The sequence below is a fragment of the Cherax quadricarinatus genome, chromosome 8 (genome assembly GCF_038502225.1).
Source record: "Cherax quadricarinatus isolate ZL_2023a chromosome 8, ASM3850222v1, whole genome shotgun sequence".
Classification (NCBI taxonomy): Eukaryota; Metazoa; Arthropoda; class Malacostraca; order Decapoda; family Parastacidae; genus Cherax; species Cherax quadricarinatus.
The window spans coordinates 46525276-46550612 of record NC_091299.1 but is presented as its reverse complement, the minus strand read 5'-3'; the positions used below and the strand labels follow the sequence as shown (position 1 = coordinate 46550612).

The window sequence follows — 25337 nt, the reverse complement described above, 5'->3', positions numbered from 1 at the left end:
ATGGCAAACTTGATATTGCCATACTGCCAGTTTCAAGTTGACTTCAAACTAATGATCCATTACCAAGTGTATGCAAATACTCTTTTGATACTGTGAAATATGAAAGTAAACATAATTGATCATTTAATTTTCATTTTTGTAAAATATATGCAGTCTAAGATGACATTTTAAATAAATTTTGATATTTGTGCTGTAAATTGCTGCCATTAGTATAATGGACCATTTTTTCTTATTGGGTTCTAAGAAAAAAAAAATGGATTAGAAAAGGGATAGCAGTAATTTGAAAAGGCTGACCTCTCAGAGTACTAATACGTAACTATTTCTTCATTTGTATCATTTAATTTTAAGATACGTATATACAGTTGGCAAAAAAATTCTCTACTCGTGAGCACTAACCTTACTGAATGTGTATTTATGGTAAATTAGGAATGGTCACTATTAACTACACACTGATCTTGAATTAGTTTGTATCTTTACATTCATTTATATTTATAGTTTGTAAAACGGTTACATTTTTTAATGTAATTCCGGATGAAAATTGTACTTGTGCCACACTTCCTTTACCTTTAGATGAAGAGCAGACCAGACAAAGGAGCAATTTTTATCCTCAAAGAAGGATATCCTATCAACCACTCACCCTCAGGGAATATACCATCAGGGTGCCATTCCACCCACATAATTGCAACCTTCATACAGATACCTTCCCCAGTAAGTCTCCTGTTACTAGGCTCCCCAATTTCCTAAATAGCCACTCATGAATGCTACCACCTACTGTCCCTTCCTTTCATTAGTATGGAATTCTTCCTATACATACCTTCCTTATGGTACCCTCCTACTATTCAATCTCTCGTGTTGTCCTATATCTCTTGCCCCACACACCCCACCACCCAACAAGAAAATTAAGTATGAAACTGATGGTTTTTAAGACGATTTAGGTAAATGTACTTGAAGGTGTATAGTGGTGAGAGATATGCTCAAAGGCTAGTAACCTATAATTGCACTGTAAATGCACTTTCTTGTACCTTTAAGTCGTTTACCTACCCCAGCTGCATTTATAAAAATGTTGGATGTTTGAGGGGCTTCAACAGGCTAATGTGAGTTAGAGATAGAAATGAGTGGAAGCAAGTGAATTTTAAGATTTGATTTGCTTTTGGAGTGTAAGCACGGTAACATTTTTTTGAAGGTATTCAGGGCAAACTGGTTAGCTGGGCTTGGATCTTGGAGGTGGGAAATAGTGCCAGCATACTCGAGCAGGGTTTTCCAGTGGGCAGTGGAGAACAGCATGACGTTCAGTGGTGATAAGTTCCAGCTGCTTTGGTATGGAAAGAATGAAGAGCTCAAAAGGAACACTATAAACAAAACTCAAGAGTGTCACCAAATAAAACGTAAGGAACACGTAAAAGACCTAGGTCCACTAACAATTATTCCTTTCTTTTCAAGACCATAACAAGACAAAGATCATGACAGCTAGGAAGATGATGGGGTGGGTACTGAGAACTTTCAAAACAAGGGAAATAATGCTGATGGGACACACTTCAAATCACTAGTGCTTCCTCACTTAGAATAATGCTCAGTGCTGACAGCCCTGTTCAAAGCAGGAGAAATATCAGAGCTGGAACATATGCAGAGATAGTTTACAGCTCATATTGAGCCAGTAAAGCACCTAAATTACTGGGAATGCCTTTAAGTCTTGAACATGTACTCACTGGAGCAGAGGAGAGAAAGATGCATGATAATACATACCTGGAAAGTACTTGAGGACCTGGTCCCAAATCTGCACACTGCCATACCAACATGCTGGAGTGAGAGATATGGGAGGAAGTGTAAAATAAACCCAGCGAGGAGCAGGGGTGCGGTTGGAACAATAAGGGAACACTGTATTAACATCTGGGCTCCCAGACTATTCAACATCTTACCAGAAGATACCAGAAACACGGCTGGAACAAGTGTAGAAGCCTTCACAGGTGCCAGATCAACCAGGCTATGATGGATATGTGGGGCAGCAGGCCTCCAGCAGCAACAGCCTGGTTGACCAGGCAAGAACCAGAGGAGCCTGGCACATGGCCAGGCTCAGAGTAATGAAACTCTAGAAACTCTTCAAGCATTGCCATAATTCTGTACCAACAAGGATGAGGATCAAGGAATTGAAGATAATTTTTTTTTCCTCTCTTTACATAAGAATGTGTGAAATTATAGAGAGGGAGGAGGGAGTGAGTGAGATAGAGGGGGAGGGGAGGGCAGGCAGGCAGGATGATCAATAGTCTAAAGGAAATTTCCCAGGCAGATTTATGGTCCAGAAGGGTTACATCAATCATCTCTACCCATTTCTGTAGCAACAAGCAGGAGCAACAATGAATTTAAAGTAGAATAAAATTCTTGTAACATTTTAGCTTGTCATATGAGAAAGTTACGTAGTGAAGTGATGATATTGGTAGTGGTGGTTTTGATGGTTGTCACAACTCATACCATACTGAGCCCTACTTCCCAGTTTTTTATGGAAGGAATATGCACAACAATTCATCTGGTGTCCTCTAGAACCTTTGAAATGGTGGTTGATGTTTTTAGGTAATGGTGGTAGGTGGTGGTGGTAGTGATAGTACATCAGAATTAAAGATAAAACTTTTACTTGTTTTTTTTTTTATTTTTTTTTAATAAGGTGTCAAAACTACAAACCTTATTTTTCCACAGCGTAGGTCCCAATTTCACAAGTAACAGCAATTTTAAGACCATAATCTGTGCAAATTTTGAGTCCATTGTCTTGGTCTTTTTGCAAATGCCATGCATAGTACTTGGCATCTTGAACTATGTACTGTTATGAGGTAAATGTTCTCGGTTGAATATCTCATGACTTGCCTATGAATTTCGTGCATTTATAGCACAAATGTCTAGGAGTAAGACTAAGTTTCCAGTTCATCATAAAAGAAAGTTTACATTCTTCTCGAAGGTAATGCCTGGATCACCACTGCTGCTTGTACAAGGTAAGGAAACTGATTTTATAAAAAAAAATTTATACAAATTCACTTAAACAGATTTATTGAAATTTGGTATACATTATAGTAGTATTTTTGTGAAGGTGGTGTAGATTTGTTTAGTACATTTTTCAAAGAAATGTGCATTTTTTAAATCGATTTACAAAAGCTAGTCTGATTTTACTTTTGCTATTTTTAATCATAGGATACTGATATAGGTTCTGTTGAACTAGATATAAAAGCAAAAATCCAACACTGATGCACTTAGCTGGATGGTCTTGACTTAGGCTATCACGTGTAGTTTGTATAATCAAGCACAGTGTTATAACTTCGGCTTGTCAGTTCATATGATTGTATTTAACCCTTTGACTGTTTCGGTGGTGTGTGTGTATATATATATATATATATATATATATATATATATATATATATATATATATATATATATATATATATATATATATATATATATATATATATATATTTTTTTTTTTTTTTTTTTTTTTTTTTTTTTTTTTTTTTTTTTTCAACAAGTCGGCCGTCTCCCACCGAGGCAGGGTGACCCAAAAAAGAAAGAAAATCCCCAAAAAGAAAATACTTTCATCATCATTCAACACTTTCACCACACTCGCACATTATCACTGTTTTTGCAGAGGTGCTCAGAATACAACAGTCTAGAAGCATACACATATAAAGATACACAACATATCCCTCCAAACTGCCAATATCCCAAACCCCTCCTTTAAAGTGCAGGCATTGTACTTCCCATTTCCAGGACTCAAGTCCGACTATATGAAAATAACCGGTTTCCCTGAATCCCTTCACTAAATATTACCCTGCTCACACTCCAACAGATCGTCAGGTCCCAAGTACCATTCGTCTCCATTCACTCCTATCTAACACGCTCACGCACGCTTGCTGGAAGTCCAAGCCCCTTACCCACAAAACCTCCTTTACCCCCTCTCTCCAACCCTTTCGAGGACGACCCCTACCCCGCCTTCCTTCCCCTATAGATTTATATGCTTTCCATGTCATTCTACTTTGATCCATTCTCTCTAAATGACCAAACCACCTCAACAACCCCTCTTCTGCCCTCTGACTAATACTTTTATTAACTCCACACCTTCTCCTAATTTCCACACTCCGAATTTTCTGCATAATATTTACACCACACATTGCCCTTAAACAGGACATCTCCACTGCCTCCAACCGTCTCCTCGCTGCTGCATTTACCACCCAAGCTTCACACCCATATAAGAGTGTTGGTACTACTATACTTTCATACATTCCCTTCTTTGCCTCCATAGATAACGTTTTTTGACTCCACATATACCTCAACGCACCACTCACCTTTTTTCCCTCATCAATTCTATGATTAACCTCATCCTTCATAAATCCATCCACCGACACGTCAACTCCCAAGTATCTGAAAACATTCACTTCTTCCATACTCCTCCTCCCCAATTTGATATCCAATTTTTCTTTATCTAAATCATTTGACACCCTCATCACCTTACTCTTTTCTATGTTCACTTTCAACTTTCTACCTTTACACACATTCCCAAACTCATCCACTAACCTTTGCAATTTTTCTTTAGAATCTCCCATAAGCACAGTATCATCAGCAAAAAGTAACTGTGTCAATTCCCATTTTGAATTTGATTCCCCATAATTTAATCCCACCCCTCTCCCAAACACCCTAGCATTTACTTCCTTAACAACCCCATCTATAAATATATTAAACAACCATGGTGACATTACACATCCCTGTCTAAGACCTACTTTTACCGGGAAATAGTCTCCCTCTCTTCTACACACCCTAACCTGAGCCTCACTATCTTCATAAAAACTCTTTACAGCATTTAATAACTTACCACCTATTCCATATACTTGCAACATCTGCCACATTGCTCCTCTATCCACTCTATCATATGCCTTTTCTAAATCCATAAATGCAATAAAAAACTTCCCTACCTTTATCTAAATACTGTTCACATATATGCTTCAATGTAAACACTTGATCTACACATCCCCTACCCACTCTGAAACCTCCTTGCTCATCCGCAATCCTACATTCTGTCTTACCTCTAATTCTTTCAATTATAACCCTACCGTACACTTTTCCTGGTATACTCAGTAAGCTTATTCCTCTATAATTTTTACAGTCTCTTTTGTCCCCTTTCCCTTTATATAAAGGGACTATACATGCTCTCCGCCAATCCCTAGGTACCTTCCCCTCTTTCATACATTTATTGAACAAAAGTACCAACCACTCCAACACTATATCCCCCCCTGCTTTTAACATTTCTGTCATGATCCCATCAGTACCAGCTGCTTTACCCCCTTTCATTTTACGTAATGCCTCACGTACCTCCCCCACACTTACATTCTGCTCTTCTTCACTCCTAAAAGATGGTATACCTCCCTGACCAGTGCATGAAATTACTGCCTCTGTTTCTTCCTTAACATTTAAAAGTTCCTCAAAATATTCTCGCCATCTACCTAATACCTCCATCTCCCCATCTACTAACTCCCCTACTCTGTTTTTAACTGACAAATCCATATTTTCCCTTGGCTTTCTTAACTTGTTTAACTCACTCCAAAATTTTTTCTTATTTTCATTAAAATTTCTTGACAGTGCCTCTCCCACTCTATCATCTGCTCTCCTTTTGCACTCTCTTACCACTCTCTTTACCTTTCTTTTACTCTCCATATATTCTGCTCTTCTTATAACACTTCTGCTTTGTAAAAACCTCTCATAAGCTACCTTTTTCTCTTTTATCACACCCTTTACTTCATCATTCCACCAATCACTCCTCTTTCCTCCTGCACCCACCCTCCTATAACCACAAACTTCTGCCCCACATTCTAATACTGCATTTTTAAAACTATTCCAACCCTCTTCAACCCCCCCATTACTCATCTTTGCACTATCCCACCTTTCTGCCAATAGTCGCTTATATCTCGCCCGAACTTCCTCCTCCCTTAGTTTATACACTTTCACCTCCCTCTTACTTGTTGTTGCCACCTTCCTCTTTTCCCATCTACCTCTTACTCTAACTGTAGCTACAACTAAATAATGATCCGATATATCAGTTGCCCCTCTATAAACATGTACATCCTGGAGCCTACCCATCAACCTTTTATCCACCAATACATAATCTAATAAACTACTTTCATTACGTGCTACATCATACCTTGTATATTTATTTATCCTCTTTTTCATAAAATATGTATTACTTATTACCAAATTTCTTTCTACACATAGCTCAATTAAAGGCTCCCCATTTACATTTACCCCTGGCACCCCAAATTTACCTACTACTCCCTCCATAACATTTTTACCCACTTTAGCATTGAAATCCCCAACCACCATTACTCTCACACTTGATTCAAAACTCCCCACGCATTCACTCAACATTTCCCAAAATCTCTCTCTCTCCTCTACACTTCTCTCTTCTCCAGGTGCATACACGCTTATTATAACCCACTTTTCACATCCAATCTTTATTTTACTCCACATAATCCTTGAATTAATACATTTATAGTCCCTCTTTTCCTGCCATAGCTTATCCTTCAACATTATTGCTACTCCTTCTTTAGCTCTAACTCTATTTGAAACCCCTGACCTAATCCCATTTATTCCTCTCCATTGAAACTCTCCCACCCCCTTCAGCTTTGTTTCACTTAAAGCCAGGACATCCAGCTTCTTTTCATTCATAACATCCACAATCATCTCTTTCTTATCATCTGCACAACATCCACGCACATTCAGACTTCCCACTTTGACAATTTTCTTCTTATTCTTTTTAGTAATCTTTACAGGAAAAGGGGTTACTAGCCCATTGTTCCCGGCATTTTAGTTGACTTTTACAACACGCATGGCTTACGGAGGAAAGATTCTTATTCCACTTCCCCATGGATATAAAAGGAAAATTAATAAGACCAAGAACTATTAAGATAAAATCAAAGAAAACTCAGATGAGTGTGTATGAATAAATGTGTATATGTATGTGTAGTGTGACCTAAGTGTAAGTAGAAGTAGCAAGACATGCCTGTAATCTTGCATATTTATGAGACAGACAAAAGACATCAGCAATCCTACCATCATGTAAAACAATTACAGGCTTTCGTTTTACACTCACTTGGCAGGACGGTAGTACCTCCCTGGGTGGTTGCTGTCTACCAACCTACTACCTATATATATATATATATATATATATATATATATATATATATATATATATATATATATATATATATATATATATCTCTTTCTTTCAACACATCAGCCGTATCCCACCGAGGCGGGGTGGCCCAAAAGGAAAAACAAAAGTTTCTCCTTTTACATTTAGTAATATATACAGGAGAAGGGGTTACTAGCCCCTTGCTCCCGGCATTTTAGTTGCCTCTTACAACACGCATGGCGTACGGAGGAAGAATTCTGTTCCACTTCCCCATGGAGATAAGAGGAAATAAACAAGAACAAGAACTAGAAAGAAAATAAAAGAAAACCCAGAGGGGTATGTATATATACGCTTGTACATGTATGTGTAGTGTGACCTAAGTGTAAGTAGAAGTAGCAAGATGTACCTGAAATCTTGCATGTTCATGAGACAGAAAAAAGGACACCAGCAATCCTACCATCATGTAAAACAATCACAGGCTTTCGTTTTACACTCACTTGGCAGGACGGTAGTACCTCCCTGGGCGGTTGCTGTCTACCAACCTACTACCTAGGATATATATATATATATATATATATATATATATATATATATATATATATATATATATTTTCTTTCTTTCAACACACCGGCCGTATCCCACCGAGGCGGGGTGGCCCAAAAGGAAAAACGAAAGTTTCTCCTTTTACATTTAGTAATATATACAGGAGAAGAGGTTACTAGCCCCTTGCTCCCGGCATTTTAGTTGCCTCTTACAACACGCATGGCTTACGGAGGAAGAATTCTGTTCCACTTCCCCATGGAGATAAGAGGAAATAAACAAGAATAAGAACTAGAAAGAAAATAGAAGAAAACCCAGAGGGGTGTGTATATATGTGCTTGTACATGTATGTGTAGTGTGACCTAAGTGTAAGTAGAAGTAGCAAGACGTACCTGAAATCTTGCATGTTCATGAGACAGAAAAAAGGACACCAGCAATCCTACCATCATGTAAAACAATTACAGGCTTTCGTTTTACACTCACTTGGCAGGACGGTAGTACCTCCCTGGGCGGTTGCTGTCTACCAACCTACTACCTAGGATATATATATATATATATATATATATATATATATATATATATATATATATATATATATATATATATATATATATATATATATATATATATATATATATATATATATACACACACACACATATGTGAGGATACACAACATATCCCTCCAAACTGCCAATATATATATATATATATATATATATATATATATATATATATATATATATATATATATATATATATATTGGGTAGATGGCGAGAATATTTTGAGGAACTTTTAAATGTTAAGGAAGAAACAGAGGCAGTAATTTCATGCACTGGTCAGGGAGGTATACCATCGTTTAGGAGTGAAGAAGAGCAGAATGTAAGTGTGGGGGAGGTACGTGAGGCATTACGTAAAATGAAAGGGGGTAAAGCAGCTGGAACTGATGGGATCATGACAGAAATGTTAAAAGCAGGGGGGGATATAGTGTTGGAGTGGTTGGTACTTTTGTTTAATAAATGTATGAAAGAGGGGAAGGTACCTAGGGATTGGCAGAGAGCATGTATAGTCCCTTTATATAAAGGGAAAGGGGACAAAAGAGACTGTAAAAATTATAGAGGAATAAGCTTACTGAGTATACCAGGAAAAGTGTACGGTAGGGTTATAATTGAAAGAATTAGAGGTAAGACAGAATGTAGGATTGCAGATGAGCAAGGAGGTTTTAGAGTGGGTAGGGGATGTGTAGATCAGGTGTTTACATTGAAGCATATATGTGAACAGTATTTAGATAAAGATAGGGAAGTTTTTATTGCATTTATGGATTTAGAAAAGGCATATGATAGAGTGGATAGAGGAGCAATGTGGCAGATGTTGCAAGTATATGGAATAGGTGGTAAGTTATTAAATGCTGTAAAGAGTTTTTATGAGGATAGTGAGGCTCAGGTTAGGGTGTGTAGAAGAGAGGGAGACTACTTCCCGGTAAAAGTAGGTCTTAGACAGGGATGTGTAATGTCACCATGGTTGTTTAATATATTTATAGATGGGGTTGTAAAGGAAGTAAATGCTAGGGTGTTTGGGAGAGGGGTGGGATTAAATTATGGGGAATCAAATTCAAAATGGGAATTGACACAGTTACTTTTTGCTGATGATACTGTGCTTATGGGAGATTCTAAAGAAAAATTGCAAAGGTTAGTGGATGAGTTTGGGAATGTGTGTAAAGGTAGAAAGTTGAAAGTGAACATAGAAAAGAGTAAGGTGATGAGGGTGTCAAATGATTTAGATAAAGAAAAATTGGATATCAAATTGGGGAGGAGGAGTATGGAAGAAGTGAATGTTTTCAGATACTTGGGAGTTGACGTGTCGGCGGATGGATTTATGAAGGATGAGGTTAATCATAGAATTGATGAGGGAAAAAAGGTGAGTGGTGCGTTGAGGTATATGTGGAGTCAAAAAACGTTATCTATGGAGGCAAAGAAGGGAATGTATGAAAGTATAGTAGTACCAACACTCTTATATGGATGTGAAGCTTGGGTGGTAATTGCAGCAGCGAGGAGACGGTTGGAGGCAGCGGAGATGTCCTGTTTAAGGGCAATGTGTGGTGTAAATATTATGCAGAAAATTCGGAGTGTGGAAATTAGGAGAAGGTGTGGAGTTAATAAAAGTATTAGTCAGAGGGCAGAAGAGGGGTTGTTGAGGTGGTTTGGTCATTTAGAGAGAATGGATCACAGTAGAATGACATGGAAAGCATATAAATCTATAGGGGAAGGAAGGCGGGGTAGGGGTCGTCCTCGAAAGGGTTGGAGAGAGGGGGTAAAGGAGGTTTTGTGGGTAAGGGGCTTGGACTTCCAGCAAGCGTGCGTGAGCGTGTTAGATAGGAGTGAATGGAGACGAATGGTACTTGGGACCTGACGATCTGTTGGAGTGTGAGCAGGGTAATATTTAGTGAAGGGATTCAGGGAAACCGGTTATTTTCATATAGTCGGACTTGAGTCCTGGAAATGGGAAGTACAATGCCTGCACTTTAAAGGAGGGGTTTGGGATATTGGCAGTTTGGAGGGATATGTTGTGTATCTTTATATGTTTATGCTTCTAGACTGTTGTATTCTGAGCACCTCTGCAAAAACAGTGATAATGTGCGAGTGTGGTGAAAGTGTTGAATGATGATGAAAGTATTTTCTTTTTGGGGATTTTCTTTCTTTTTTGGGTCACCCTGCCTCGGTGGGAGACGGCCGACTTGTTGAAAAAAAAAAAACAAAAAAAAAAACACATATATACACATATATACACATACATACGTCTTACGAGCAAATGTTTCTGACGTATTAATGTGTATAAATTCTAGCGGCTTCAAATCAAGTGGGAGAAAGCTAGTAAGCCTACGTGTGAGAGAATGAGTCTGCGTGATGGGTGTGCGCAGTATGAGAAAAATCGGGGACTCGGTGGTGCATTGTGAGAACACCATTTTAGTAGTCCTTGTTCACTATGCCTCACGGTAAGGAATACCTTACTCATCTCCGAATTGGAGGTCTTCTGTTCCAAAGTGATAGTTATAACAACGATGGAAGTGCCAGTGAAAGTGAATTCCATAGTTTTCAGGAGGGTGTGACCGAAAGCAGTGCCCAGGATAACATAATTAGTGATGAAAACCCAACTGACCCACAACTTTCCACCTCTGGTGCTGGGCCGTCTCATTCACGTTCACTTGTGACAGGACAAAAGAGGAAACTCTTTTCCCATGTACAGGACTCGGATGTGAAAGTGATAGTGATATGCAAGCTATTGAAAGCAGATCAAGTTGACAGTGAGGGGGAATATTCTCCAGTGAAGTGGCAGTATGTACGACGCAGCATGCATTCTGGTAGTGTGCCATATACCATTCTAAGGAAAAGGAGTAAATCTCGGAGTACATCCTGTGGCCCTACACCATGAACTGATACTGAAGATGATATTCTTACAATGGGGATGGGTAATGTGCATGGGGAAGCAGGTGGTGGTGTTGGCAGTGGCACGAGTCGTGTGGCACCAGCAGCGGGCCATGCTGCCACCCACGTTGCTAATTCAGCACAACCACAACCAGCCTCAACCACTCCCACAACCACCTGTGAACATCCAATACCCACCAACAGACTGCATCTAGAATTGGCAGAAAGGTGCCAGTTTTGTTCCCAGTCCCCATGACTTGGATGAAACAGTGGAGTAAAACCATCGTGTACACTTAGGAAGAATGCCACTGAACTGAAATGCTTTAAATTATTCTTTGATGAACTCCTTATTGAAATTGTCAAGGAAAGCAACACATACTACGAGTACACCGTGGCAAAAACAATTCTTTCACCAAGGTCATGGCTTCACCAGTGGAAGGACACAACTGTGGCAGAGATGTACCTGTTCTTTGCCACAATAATGCTTATGCCACATGTGTATAAGCACACTGTCACCACATACTAGTCAACAGGCAGCTTGACTTCAACCCCAGGTTTTAGTGATATACCAGTGAATCAATTTCTGCTACTGTTACGTATGCTACACTTCAGACAAAACGGGCCTGACAGTAACAAGAAGTTATATAAGATCAGGAATATGTTTATGTATCTGAAACAAAAGTGCTGTATGTATTTTTATCCCTTCAGGAAACTTGTTATTGACGAGTCTTTGATTTTGTTCAAAAGCAGACTCTCGTTCAAGCAGTATATACCAAGCAAGAGGAAGCGCTTTGGTATAAAGTTATTTGTACTGTGTGGTTGCAAAAGTGGTCTGGTTTTGGATATATGTAATTGTGTACACTGGCAGTAATACATTGAGAGATAACAGGAAGTTATTTGGTATCTCTTGTGATGTGGTTAGAACAATGATGGAACCATATATTGGTAAGGGGCATATATTATACAGTGAACCCTCGCCTAACGATATTAATTGGTACCCGAGAACGAATATCGTTAGGCGAGTTTTTTAGCGTTAGCCGAGGCAAAATGTTAGCGTTAAAATGTATTGTTAGGCGAATTTAATGTTATGCGATGCGTTTGTTGGGCGAGGGACCACTGTATATTGATAACTGGCACACAGGCCCCTTACTCAGTGATTTCTTGAGTGAACATGACAGACGTGTGTGGCACTGCCTAGGTTCGACGCAGGCACTCAGAGGTGAGGTGCAGGCGTTTGCTGCCAATGACATTATGGCATTTCGGTGGCATGACTAATGTGATGTCACATTGTTGACATCAGTTCACCAACACAAAATGGCAGACACTGGCAGGCAGAATAGAGACCAATGTACCCATTCTAAAACCTGCAGCTGTGATGGACTACAACCTCAATATGTGCTTAGTGGACAAATGTGATACGCAGATTGGGTTTGCTGATTGTGTTCACAAGGGTTATAAGTGGTATATAAAACTTTTTCAATCTTAACATTTCCATGTTGAATGCTTATATGTACGAGTTGAAGACCCACAACAAACCCAAATATGGTGAATTTTGTTTGTTAGTCATCAGACAAATAATATTAAAGTACCAAGTAGGTAGTAGGTTGGTAGACAGCAACCACCCAGGGAGGTACTACTGTCCTGCCAAGCGAGTGTAAAACGAAAGCCTCTACACAATTGTTTTACATAATGGTAGGATTGCTGGTGTCTTGTTTTCTGTCTCATAAACATGCAAGATTTCAGGTACTTCTTGTTACTTCTAATTACACTTAGGTCACACAGCACATACATATATATGTTTATATATACACACTCATCAGAGTTTTCATTGATTTCATCTTAATAGTAGGTCTTAGACAGGGATGTGTAATGTCACCATGGTTGTTTAATATATTTATAGATGGGGTTGTAAAGGAAGTAAATGCTAGGGTGTTGGGGAGAGGGGTGGGATTAAATTATAGGGAATCAAATTAGGAAGTTGGGAGGAGGTGCGGGATTACCAAAACTGTTGTCCAGAGGGCTGAGGAAGGGTTGTTGAGGTGGTTCGGACATGTAGAGAGAATGTATCAGTCTGTAGTGGAAGAAGGCGGGGTAGGGGTCAGCCTAGAAAAGGTTGGAGGGAGGGGGTAAAGGAGGTTTTGTGTGCGTGGGGCTTGGACTTAAAGCAGCCATGCGTGAGCGTGTTTGATAGGAGTGAATGGAGACAAATGGTTTTTAATACTCGACATGCTGTTGGAGTGTGAGCAAAGTAACATTTATGAAGGGATTCAGGGAAACTGGCTGGCTGGACTTGAGTCTTGGAGATGGGAAGTACAGTGCCTGCACTCTGAAGGAGGGGTGGTAATGTTGCAGTTTAAAAACTGTAGTGTAAACCACCCTTCTGGCAAGACAGTGATGGAGTGAATGATGGTGAAAGTTTTTATTTTTCGGGCCACCCTGCCTTGGTGGGAATTGGCCAGTGTGTTAATAATAATAAATTCAAAATGGGAATTGACAGTTACTTTTTGCTGATGATACTGTGCTTATGGGAGATTCTAAAGAAAAATTGCAAAGCTTAGTGGATGAGTTTGGGAATGTGTAAAGGTAGAAAGTTGAAAGTGAACATAGAAAAGAGTAAGGTGATGAGGGTATCAAATGATTTACATAAAGAAAAATTGGATATCAAATTGGGGAGTAGTAGTATGGAAGAAGTGAATGTTTTCAGATACTTGGGAGTTGACATGTCGGCGGATGGATTTATGAAGGATGAGGTTAATCAAAGAATTGATGAGGGAAGAAAGGTGAGTGGTGCGTTGAGGTATATGTGGAGTCAAAAAACGTTATCTATGGAGGCAAAGAAGGGAATGTATGAAAGTATAGTAGTACCAACACTCTTATATGGGTGTGAAGCTTGGGTGGTAAATGCAGCAGCGAAGAGACGGTTGGAGGCAGTGGAGATGTCCTGTCTAAGGGCAATGTGTGGTGTAAATATTATGCAGAAAATTCGGAGTGGAAATTAGGAAAAGGTGTGGAGTTAATAAAAGTATTAGTCAGAGGGCAGAAGAGGGGTTGAGGTGGTTTGGTCATTTAGAGAGAATGGATCAAAGTAGAATGACATGGAAAGCATATAAATCTATAGGGGAAGGAAGGCGGGGTAGGGGTCGTCCTCGAAAGGGTTGGAGAGAGGGGGTAAAGGAGGTTTTGTGGGCGAGGGGCTTGGACTTCCAGCAAGCGTGCGTGAGCGTGTTAGATAGGAGTGAATAGAGACGAATGGTACTTGGAACCAGACGATCTGTTGGAGTGTGAGCAGCGTAATATTTAGTGAAGGGATTCAGGGAAACCGGTTATTTTCATATAGTCGGACTTGAGTCCTGGAAATGGGAAGTACAATGCCTGCGCTTTAAAGGAGGGGTTTGGGATATTGGCAGTTTGGAGGGATATGTTGTGTATCTTTATATGTGTATGCTTCTAAACTGTTGTATTCTGAGCACCTCTGTTAAAACAGTGATAATGTGCGAGTGTGGTGAAAGTGTTGAATGATGATGAAAGTATTTTCTTTTTGGGGATTTTTTCTTTTTTGGGTCACCCTGCCTCGGTGGGAGACGGCCGACTTGTTGAGAAAGAGAAAAAAAAAATTCTTGTTCTTATTGCTTTTCCTTTTATATCCATGGGGAAGTGGAATAAGAATCTTTCCTCAATGAGCAATGCATGTTGTAAAGTCAACTAAGATGCCGGGAACAATGGGCTAGTAACCCCTTTTCCTGTATAGCCTACTAAAAAGAACACGAAGAATTTTTTTTTTATTAACACACTGGCCGATTCCTACCAAGGCAGGGTGGCCCGAAAAACAAAAACTTTCACCATCATTCACTCCATCACTGTCTTGCCAGAAGGGTGCTTTACACTACAGTTTTTAAACTGCAACATTAACAGCCCTCCTTCAGAGTGCAGGCACTGTACTTCCCATCTCTAGAACTCGAGTCCGGCCTGCTGGTTTCCCTGAATCTCTTCATAAATATTACTTTGCTCACACTCCAACAGCACGTCAAGTACAGTGGACCCCCGCATAGCAACTTTAATCCGTGCAAGAGGGCTGATTGTTATGCGAAATGTTCGGTATGCGAATGGCTTTTCCCCATAAGAAATAATGGAAATCAAATTAATCCGTGCAAGGCACCCAAAAGTATGAAAAAAAAAATTTTACCACATGAAATATACATTTTCCTACACATAAAGAGAAGGATACATGCACAATAGTATAGTAGTACATGCACTATATATTGTGCATGTACTACTCTACTAAGTGAATAATAAATGACACTTACCTTTATTGAAGATGCAGCAATGACTGATGAGACACTGTGTCCTGGGAGTGCCTTTTCCTCCTGAGTACTGTAGGTCCTGTTTGGCATTTTCTTCCAGAACAGGCCTTATCACACTGTGTATGCCACTACGATTCTTAAATCTCTCAAACCAACCTTTGCTGGCTTTAAATTCACCAATATGAGCACTAGTTCCAGGCATTTTTCCCTGTTCACCTGGGTGTTAGTCGACTGGTGTGGGTTGCATCCTGGGAGACAAGATTAAGGACCCCAATGGAAATAAGTTAGACAGTCTTGGATGACACTGACTTTTTTGGGTCATCCTGGGTGGCAAATCCTCTGGGGTTAATTGTTTCTTGGTATTCTCAATAAGCCACACCAACAACGGTGCTACAGCAGCAGCAGCAGCAGCTGACGGTGGTACAGCAGCAGCTGACGGTGGTACAGCAGCAGCTGACGGTGGTACAGCAGCAGCTGACGGTGGTACAGCAGCAGCAGACGGTGGTACAGCAGCAGCAGACGATGCTACAGCAGCAGCAGACGATGCTACGGCAGCAGCAGACGATGCTACGGCAGCAGCAGACGGTGGTACAGCAGCAGCAGACGATGCTACGGCAGCAGCTGACGGTGCTACGGCAGCAGCTGACGGTGCTACGGCAGCAGCTGACGGTGCTACGGCAGCAGCTGACGGTGCTACGGCAGCAGCTGACGGTGCTACGGCAGCAGCTGACGGTGCTACGGCAGCAGCTGACGGTGGTACGGCAGCAGCTGACGGTGGTACGGCAGCAGCTGACGGTGGTACGGCAGCAGCTGACGGTGGTACGGCAGCAGCTGACGGTGGTACGGCAGCAGCTGACGGTGGTACGGCAGCAGCTGACGGTGGTACGGCAGCAGCTGACGGTGGTACGGCAGCAGCTGACGGTGGTACGGCAGCAGCTGACGGTGGTACGGCAGCAGCTGACGGTGGTACGGCAGCAGCTGACGGTGGTACGGCAGCAGCTGACGGTGGTACGGCAGCAGCAGACGGTGGTACGGTGGTACGGCAGCAGCAGACGGTGGTACGGCAGCAGCAGACGGTGGTACGGCAGCAGCAGACGGTGGTACGGCAGCAGCAGACGGTGGTACGGCAGCAGCAGACGGTGGTACGGCAGCAGCAGACGGTGGTACGGCAGCAGCAGACGGTGGTACGGCAGCAGCAGACGGTGGTACGGCAGCAGCAGACGGTGGTACGGCAGCAGCAGACGGTGGTACGGCAGCAGCAGACGGTGGTACGGCAGCAGCAGACGGTGGTACGGCAGCAGCAGACGGTGGTACGGCAGCAGCAGACGGTGGTACGGCAGCAGCAGACGGTGGTACAGCAGCAGCTGACGGTGGTACAACAGCAGCAGCAGCAGCAGCAGCTGACGGTGGTACAGCAGCAGCTGTACCACCAATAATAGCGATGGTTGATTGGGGTTTATTATACAACCTGGCCAGCTCGGAGACACGCACTCCACTTTCATACTTATCAATGATCTTTTTCTTCATCTCTATAGTAATTCTCACCCTTATTGCTGTAGGGTTAGCACTAGAAGCTTTCTTGGGGCCCATGGTCACTTATTTTCCAGAAAAAATCGCCAAAAACACTGTAATAATACGAAATCTTCCGATTGTATGCTTGGATGTTACCGCGGAGGCTGGCTGGTAAACAATGCCACCGGCGGAACATGCGAGCGTGGCTCAGGCCGCACATTGGACGCGTCTCGGACGAAGGGCGGTGAGCGGGTTTTTGGGCGGTATGCGAGGCAAAATTTTTGCAAAAAAAGCCAGCGGTATGCGGATTGTATGGTATGCGATGCGTGCGGTATGCGGGGGTCCACTGTATTAAAAACCATTTGTCTCCATTCACTTCTATCAAACACGCTCGCGCATGCCTGCTGGAAGTCCAATCCCCTCGCACACAAAACCTCCTTTACCACCTCCCTCCAACCTTTCCTAGGCCAACCCCTACCCTGCCTTCCTTCCACTACAGACCGATACACTCTTGAAGTCATTCTGTTTCGCTCCATTCTCTCTACATGTCCGAACCACCTCAACAACCCTTCCTCAGCCCTCTGGACAAGTTTTGGCAATCCTGCACCTCCTCCTAACTGCCAAACTACGAATTCTCTGCATTATATTCACACCACACATTGCCCTCAGACATGACATCTCCACTGCCTCCAGCCTTCTCGCTGCAACATTCATCACCCATGCTTCACACCCATATAAGAGCGTTGGTAAAACTCTACTCTCATACATTCCCCTCTTTGCCTCCAAGGACAAAGTTCTTTGTCTCCACAGACTCCTAAGTGCACCGCTCACCCTTTTCCCCCTCATCAATTCTATGATTCACCTCATCTTTCATAGACCCATCCGCTGACACGTCCACGCCCAAATATCTGAATTCATTCACCTCCTCCATACTCTCTCCCTCCAATCTGATATCCAATCTTTCATCACCTAATCTTTTTCTTATCCTCATAACCTTACTCTTTCCTGTATTCACTTTTAATTTTCTTTTGCACACCCTACCAAATTCATCCACCAACCTCTGCAACTTCTCTTCAGAATCTCCCAAGAGCACAGTGTCATCAGCAAAGAGCAACTGTGACAACTCCCACTTTGTGTGTGATTCTTTATCTTTTAACTCCACGCCTCTTGCCAAGACCCTCGCATTTACTTCTCTTACAACTCCATCTATAAATATATTAAACAACCACGGTGACATCACACATCCTTGTCTAAGGCCTACTTTTTCTGGGAAATAATCTCCCTCTTTCCTACATACTCTAACTTTAGCCTCACTGTCCTCGTAAAAACTCTTCACTGATTTCAGTAACCTACCTCCACCATACACCTGCAACATCTGCCACATTGTCCCCCTATTCACCCTGTCATACACCTTTTCCAAATCCATGAATGCCACAAAAACCTCTTTAGCCTTATCTAAATACTGTTCACTTAGGTTTCACTGTAAACACCTGGTCCACACACCCCTACCTTTCCTAAAGCCTCCTTGTTCATCTGCTATTCTATTCTCCGTCTTACTCTTAATTCTTTCAATATTAACTCTACCATACACTTTACCAGGTATACTCAACAGACTTATCCCCCTATAATTTTTGCACTCTTTTGTCCCCTTTGCCTTTATACAAAGGAACTATGCATGCTCTCTGCTAATCCCTAGGAACCTTACCCTCTTCCATACATTTATTAAATAATTGCACCAACCATTTCAAAACTATATCCCCACCTGCTTTTAACATTTCTATTTTTATCCCATCAATCACGGCTGCTTTACCCCCTTTCATTTTACCTACTGCCTCACTTACTTCCCCCACACTCACAACTGGCTCTTCCTCACTCCTACAAGATGTTATTCCTCCTTGCCCTATATACAAAATCACAGCTTCCCTATCTTCATCAACATTTAACAAATCGTCAAAATATTCCCTCCATCTTCTCAATACCTCTAACTCTCCACTTAATAACTCTCCTCTCCTATTTTTAACTGACAAATCCATTTGTTCTCTAGGCTTCCTTAACTTGTTAATCTCACTCCAAAACTTTTTCTTATTTTCAACAAAATTTGTCGATAACATCTCGCCCACTCTCTCATTTGCTCTCATTTTACATTGCTTCACCACTCTCTTAACCTCTCTTTTTCTCCATATACTCTTCCCTCCTTGCATCACTTCTACTTTGTAAAAACTTCTCATATGCTAACTTTTTCTCCCTTGCTACTCTTTACATCATCATTGCACCAATCGCTCCTCTTCCCTCCTGCACCCACTTTCCTGTAACACAAACTTCTGCTGAACACTCTAACACTACATTTTTTAAACCTACCCAATACCTCTTCGACCCCATTGCCTATGCTCTCAGAAAACCAACAAGAAAATATTAATTGTTGCATAAAAACAGGTATAAAAATAGATGGAATAGTAACAATCTGTTTGGATAGAGTTTGTACAAGGTCGAGAAAAACTGGTTCTAGGTGTAATACAGTGGACCCCCGCATACCGCACGCATCGCATACCGTACAATCCACTCGCTTTTTTTGCAAAAATTTTGCCTCGCATACCGCCCAAAAACCCGCTCACCGCCCTTCGTCCGATACGCGTCCAATGTGCGGCCTGAGCCACGCTCACATGTTCCACCGGTGGCATTGTTTACCAGCCAGCCTCCGCGGTAACATCCAAGCATACAATCGGAACATTTCGTATTATTACAGTGTTTTTGGTGATTTTTTTCTGGAAAATAAGTGACCATGGGCCCCAAGAAAGCTTCTAGTGCCAACCCTACAGCAATAAGGGTGAGAATTACTATAGAGATGAAGAAAACGATCATTGATAAGTATGAAAGTGGAGTGCGTGTCTCCGAGCTGGCCAAGTTGTATAATAAACCCCAATCAACCATCGCTACTATTGGTGGTACAGCTGCTGCTGTACCACCATCAGCTGCTGCTGCTGCTGTAGCATCGTCTGCTGCTGCTGTAGCATCGTCTGCTGCTGCTGTAGCATCGTCTGCTGCTGCTGTAGCATCGTCTGCTGCTGCTGTAGCATCGTCTGCTGCTGCTGTAGCATCGTCTGCTGCTGCTGTAGCATCGTCTGCTGCTGCTGCTGTAGCATAGTCTGCTGCTGCTGCTGTAGCATAGTCTGCTGCTGCTGCTGTAGCATAGTCTGCTGCTGCTGCTGTAGCATAGTCTGCTGCTGCTGCTGTAGCATAGTCTGCTGCTGCTGCTGTAGCATAGTCTGCTGCTGCTGCTGTAGCATAGTCTGCTGCTGCTGCTGTAGCATAGTCTGCTGCTGCTGCTGTAGCATAGTCTGCTGCTGCTGCTGTAGCATAGTCTGCTGCTGCTGCTGTAGCATAGTCTGCTGCTGCTGCTGTAGCATAGTCTGCTGCTGCTGCTGTAGCATAGTCTGCTGCTGCTGCTGTAGCATAGTCTGCTGCTGCTGTAGCATAGTCTGCTGCTGCTGTAGCATAGTCTGCTGCTGCTGTAGCATAGTCTGCTGCTGCTGTAGCATAGTCTGCTGCTGCTGTAGCATAGTCTGCTGCTGCTGTAGCATAGTCTGCTGCTGCTGTAGCATAGTCTGCTGCTGCTGTAGCATAGTCTGCTGCTGCTGTAGCATAGTCTGCTGCTGCTGTAGCATAGTCTGCTGCTGCTGTAGCATAGTCTGCTGCTGCTGTAGCATCGTCTGTTGCTGCTGTAGCATCGTCTGTTGCTGCTGTACCACCGTCAGCTGCTGCTGTACCACCGTTGTTGGTGTGGCTTATTGAGAATACCAAGAAACAATTAACCCCAGAGGATTTGCCACCCAGGATAACCCAAAAAAGTCAGTGTCATCGAAGACTGTCCGACTTATTTCCATTGGGGTCCTTAATCTTGTCTCCCAGGATGCAACCCACACCAGTCGACTAACACCCAGATGAACAGGGAAAAATGCCTGGAACTAGTGCTCATATAGGTGAATTTAATGCCAGCAAAGGTTGGTTTGAGGGATTTAAGAATCGTAGTGGCATTCACAGTGTGATAAGGCCTGTTTTGGAAGAAAATGCCAAACAGGACCTACAGTACTCAGGAGGAAAAGGCACTCCCAGGACACAGTGTCTCATCAGTCATTGCTGCATCTTCAATAAAGGTAAGTGTCATTTATTCTTCATTTAGTAGAGTAGTACATGCACAATATATATTGTGCATGTACTAGTCTACTATTGTGCATGTATCCTTCTCTTTGTGTGTAGGAAAATGTATATTTCATGTGGTAAAAAATTTTTTTCATACTTTTGGGTGTCTTGCACCGATTAATTTGATTTCCATTATTTCTTATGGGGAAAATTCATTCGCATACCGAACATTTCGCATAACAACCAGCCCTCTTGCACGGATTAAAGTCGCTATGCGGGGGTCCACTGTATATCGACCTCCAGGGGGGCTCCTTGGCATGGTGAAGAGGCTTTTGATCTGTGGCATTAGACCTTTTGGTCTCCTTCCTCAGACCGAACCTAATTAACCCCCAATCCCCCCCTTCCCTATCCTACCCTCCCTATGTGCTCCCCTTTTTTCCCTTTTCCTCCCCTCTCCCTACCCTCCCCTTGTTTCTCGTCGAATTTGTAGTCTCTGGGGTCCTCCCCTCGGGCATTACGGTTTCTAGGTGGGGGAGGTGTGCCAGGGTTCATCCCACTCCGTGGGGTCCCTCGGGGGTGGTGTGGTTTGCTGTGGAATCTGAATTGTTTGAAGATGCCCTGCTCCCTTCCCGGATTTACAAGAAGTGAGTGGGGTGCCCTTTGGATAATGAGTGTATCTCTGGAAGCTGCCTGTCGGTTCTGGGAGGTGACAGCCAAATGAGATATGCTTTGTGGCGGGTTTCTGACCGCCCTTTCTTTTGTCTGCCAAGGTGGCTCGGTAGATGGGAGGCTGCTATCCCGGAGCGCAGGTTGATTGACGTGAAGGGTAGGGTATGGCACTGGTTCCACGCTGCATCTTTAATGCCAGTGGGCTCAAGGACCTCTCGGATAAGTGGGTTAACGTCCAGCCCTTCTGTGCCTCCTAGTGACTGTCCCTCCACTGTCCCTCCTTTTTTTTTTTTTTTTTTTTTTTTTTTTTTCTCCTTTTTTTTTCTAAAAATAACAAAGGAGATATCATGGAAGAATCACTTTTATCATGGAGTCTTCACCTAATGAAACCCTTCCTCCTCCCCACTCCCTGTTGTGACTCACCTTCGTTATCAGTCCATTCTCTTGACTTCTATTACCCCTGTACCTTCTGCTGGTGATGCTTTGTCACCTTCAGGTGCTGCAGCATCACCCGTTTTGGTCCATACTGCTACTTCTAGTATGCCTTTCACAACGTATCTACCTTCCCCGAATACTGTGCTACAGTTTTCGGATCGCCTGCCTCCCTCTGGTTAGACAGCCCGCGGTACTACTCCTAAGCATTCAAGATAGCCTACTGATGACAGTTCATCAATGATTGCTCAAAAACAACCTACACAACACTCGCTACCTTTGCATACCGGGCTAGCAAGTGCACAATGGACAAAATTCTTTTCTTAACAAACGACATCTCGGATGGATTGTTTTTTAAGGCACTTTGACCAAAATATCTTTCCACTCTCCGAAGCGGTGCGAGTGTCGTAACTGTACAGAATTCAGAGCAAGCACATGCTCTCTCCCACATCACTTCCATTGATAACGTACAGGTCATCGTCCGTAACCACTCTACTCTTCATTCTTGCACTGGTACTGTGGGCTTACTGCGTACCATTGTACAGTGTGATTTTTTTTTGTCTTGCAGCGATATTTTGGAACAATTAGTCCTTCAAAACCTTCCTATTCTTAAGGGAGGTACGTACATCCTGCCCGCTCGTGGGCAGAAGCACTTTCCTAGTAACATCGCTCGTTTAACCTTCAAATGCTGTGAACTTCCATCCTCTGTCTATATTGCAGACCATCATTTAGAGGTCTGTCAAGTAGTTCCCACTCCTCAACAGTGTCGTAAGTGCTGGCGTTTTGGGCAAATCGCTAAACACTGCAGACCTGCGGCGGAATGCCCGGTCTCCGGTGCAGCGGATCATTCCAGTACGTCTTGTAGTTTTGCCCCCTCTTGTCTTAATTTCAAGGAACCTCATCCTTCCTTTTCCTGGCGTTGCCGGGTCTATCGTAATGAACGAGAGATCCGTTACCTTAAAGAGCTTGAGGGCCTTACACTGTCAGTCTCTCAGTTCCGCCTTCAAGGAAAACTTCGTGTCCCGTATGCTCAAGTAGCCCGTAGACCTCCAGCCTCAACATTCCTCCCATCACCCAATCCCTCTGCGTCCGTGGGTCCCAGGGTCACCCCAGTTTTTAAGGTTTTGCCTTTTTATCCTCTGACACTCCTACCTCCGCACCACTTTCTACTACTACATCTCGCTCGCTCACTTGTCGGTTTTCTAGAGCTTGCAGACCTACACTTTCTTCATGTCCATCTCCAGTACAGAATCTATCTTCTACCTCAGAGATTAGTTCTCGCCCCCTTTCCAGCTCTCGCACAAAGGTGGAGGTTCACCCCCCACCTCCTAGGGTAGTTTCCCTGTTCCCCCTCCCCCCCATCTTCCATAGCTACCCTCCTATCGCCTTCCTCTCCTGTTACATTGCAGGACTCTTCTCCCCCAGCTAACGCATCTCTCCAGGCTCTTCCTCCTCACCCTCCTCAGACCTCTGGTTGCCTCCATAGTTATTCCGACCTTTACTTGCAATGCCTCTCCTATCTGACATCATGGCATTGTTGGCTTCCTTATCAACCGAGACGTTACACTATCTCCAGCTTTATAGCGGAGACGATACCCCTGATGAAAACCAACACACCTCCATTTACCCCTTCTATTTCACGACCCATGCAACAATCTATTCCTCCACAATATCCTAATTCTTCCTTTCTTACACGCTTACCATTAACCCCACACACAAACTTTACTGACCCTAAAAGCCCATAGGTTTTATCGTTTCTTATTGTTGTCATTTTATTTTTGTACATAATGTCTTTTTTACACTGGAACATTCGTGGCCTTAAGGGCAACTGAGGAGAACTTCAGTTGTTGCTTTCCCAGTTATCCCCAATACAGTGGACCCCCGGTATTCGATGGCATCGGTATTCGATAAATCCGGTATTCAATGCATTATATCGCAAAAAAGTTTCCTTGGTATTCGATTGAAAACCCTGTATTCGATACGATTCGTACGAGACCTGTCCATGTGTGGCCAGAACTGCCCCGTGTTTGCCAGTGTTTACAAGCCAGCCAGTGCGCGTGCATCTAAGGATACGTTCGGTACATTCCATATTATCACTGTGTTTGGTGCTTGTTTCTGCAAAATAAGTCACCATGGGCCCCAAGAAAGCTTCTAGTGCCAACCCTGTGGTAAAAAGGGTGAGAATTAGTATGGAAATTAAGAAAGATTTTGAAAGGTTTGGGGCTAACCCTGAGAAGCCTATGCCAGTTGTGGAATCCATTGTCTACTTAAAAAATTAAGGAAATGTGTGCACAGTGGGTTGAAGTGCAAACCTTTATGGATGAAAATCACCCTAACACAGCTATTGCAAGCCGTGCTGGTGACTATTACAATGACAATGTTGTGGCCCATTTTAGACAAATCATAAAGGAACGGGAGGTACAGAGCTCTATGGACAGATTTGTTGTGTGACAGAGGTCCAGTAACTCAAGCTGGTCCTAGTGGCATTAAAAGAAGGGAAGTAACCCTGGAAAAGGACTTGCTACCTCAAACATTAACACCTCTCCCCTCCTCCCATCCCATCAATCATCACCAGATCTTCGTTAAAGGTAAGTGTCAATTATTTTATTGTTATTGTAATCATTCTATTGCATTAAACTTAATATTTCATGTAGTAAAATTTTTTTTTTTCATACTTTTGGGTGTCTTGCACAGATTAATTTGATTTCCATTATTTCTTATGAGGAAAATTGATTCGGTTTTCGATATCGGTATTCGATGAGCTCTCGGGAACGGATTAATATCGAATACCGGGGGTCCACTGTATGTGTTGGGTTGCAAGAGCCCAAAATTCGTTCTGCTCTCATTACCCCCCGTTTTGGGCTACTTGCTGATACATTCTTCCGATCCTTTACCTGACGAATCTTTTAATGAAAGCTCACTTCTTTTATGCATTGATATGCCGTATCAGCAAGTTTTTATTCGTTCCCCACTGCATTATACTGCAGCTCGTATTTATTTACAATGATGGTTTACAGTTTGCTCTCTCTCTCTCTCTCTCCCCCTCCTGTGCAATCGGTATCTGATATCAAATTTTTAATTTCTTCTCTGCTAACGCCCATATTTTTGTTGGGTGATTTTAATGCTCGCCATCACCGTGGGGAGGGTCCCACTGCGACTCGTGGTG

At 42.6% G+C, this 25337-nt stretch overlaps 1 protein-coding gene across 1 annotated transcript in view; it reads left to right on the top strand.

Moving 5' to 3' along the window:
• Nucleotides 1-25337, top strand: part of LOC138852420 (uncharacterized) — an 80700-nt gene that overhangs the window by 23410 nt on the left and 31953 nt on the right. The gene's annotated exons all lie outside the window — the stretch shown is intronic.